The sequence below is a fragment of the Dipodomys spectabilis genome, unplaced genomic scaffold (genome assembly GCF_019054845.1).
Source record: "Dipodomys spectabilis isolate Male_0828 unplaced genomic scaffold, ASM1905484v1 ptg000140l, whole genome shotgun sequence".
NCBI lineage: Eukaryota > Metazoa > Chordata > Mammalia > Rodentia > Heteromyidae > Dipodomys > Dipodomys spectabilis.
The window spans coordinates 14,711,040-14,712,627 of record NW_024870817.1 but is presented as its reverse complement, the minus strand read 5'-3'; the positions used below and the strand labels follow the sequence as shown (position 1 = coordinate 14,712,627).

The following is a 1,588-nucleotide window of genomic DNA, read 5'->3' as shown; positions in this document are numbered from 1 at the left end:
GAAATGTCTAAACACAAACTCAGTTCAATCACCTCTTCGTTGAGGGGAGTCATTCTAAATTTTGGCTAAGTGAACTACTAAGTGTTTGGTTGAATGAAAGTACTCATGATTACATAAGAAATTTGGGAGGTACTTCAGTACAGATAGCACATTTCAGTGGGTGTAAAATTTGACATTGTCACTATATTTGCTTTTCTGTAAGTTGTCATATTTCCTGATTTACTTTCCCCAGTTCCTTCTAGGGTGCTCCATTGTACTATGTTACTCAAGATAATGTTTCCTTAAGAGTTTGGCTGACTATACAAGCCAGGTTTGTCTTAGTGTCTTTGCAACACAAACTAGTTTATGTTTTATTCTTGTAGTCAGTACTTGATGAGATCAATGTTATAGAAACATATCTATTTTACTTAACAAGAACAAATCTTTGTTTTTTCAACTACAGCATTAGTTTACTCCTGGCCATACATGTATGTGTTGGGTTCATGAGACATTCAAGTCCAAACTATAACCAAGAATGATGAAACATTGAATGAATTCTTTGCAAACTCTGATACAGTATGGGGAGACAAACAAATATAGTTTAGGAAACATACAGGTTAACTCAATGCCTTTGATACTACTTTTAAAAAAACAGAAACATGTGTGTCCAAGGCATGAAGAGGCATAGGCCCAGCTCAAAAGCCATGTTGGGATAAACATGGGATTGTTTTGCCCCTGGTTGATATATTAAGATGAGTACCATGAAGTAGATGACACTGCCCAGAACAGGGACAAGAAAAATCTTTTTAATACTGTGTTCATACCCCAACTGTGAACTATTTTGAAAAGACATCTTAAGAAGCATAATATATCACTGAAGTTTTTGGAGGATCTTTTGTTTTGTTTCATTTTGTTTTGAAATGAGCTGATTAGCTCTAGACTGGCCTAGAACTTATAATGTGCCCTAGTTGGCCTAGAACTTGAGATTCTTCTGCCTCTGCCTCCAGATGGTTGGGATTGCAAATATTCACTATCATAGCTGACAGGAATTTTTTTTGTCAGTCTTGGGGCTTGAACTCTGGGCTTGGGAACTGTTCCTGTGCTCTTCAGCTCAAGGCAAACGCTCCACCACTTGAGCCACCGTGCCGCTTCCAGTTTTCTCGTGGTTTATTGGAGGTAAGAGCCTCACAATGCTTGATAAAAAATGCACTCATTACCTTGCCCATGTAATTGTGACTTCTCTGTACAATATTTTCACAATAAATAAATAAATAAATAAATAAAGTTAAAAAAAAAAGAGTCTCATGGACTTTTCTGCCTGGGGCTAGCTTTGAACCATGATCCTCAAATCTCAGCCTTCTGAGTAGCTAGGATTACAGGTGTGAGCCATCGGTGCTTGGATTGACAGGAAAATTTTTATTTGTCTCATTTTTTTTCAGTAATCTTTCAACCTCTATTTATCAAATTAGATTTTAGGGTCTTATCTCAGCCTCACATTTATGGCCTACTAATATCCTTTTATAAGGCTAGACTTAAATTATTCAATCTCTCTTCAGTCAGAGAAATTTGAAGTTGAATATTTAGCTCTGATTATGCATTTCATTTTGAA

General features: G+C 36.3%; 1 non-coding gene across 1 annotated transcript; it reads right to left on the bottom strand.

Annotated features, from left to right (window-relative positions):
• Nucleotides 1-638: 638 nt before the first annotated feature.
• LOC122117408 lies at nucleotides 639-773 on the bottom strand. The gene has a single exon (XR_006149152.1). It is a non-coding gene; the product is annotated as a small nucleolar RNA SNORA48 (small nucleolar RNA).
• Between the last annotated feature and the right edge of the window lie 815 nt (nucleotides 774-1,588).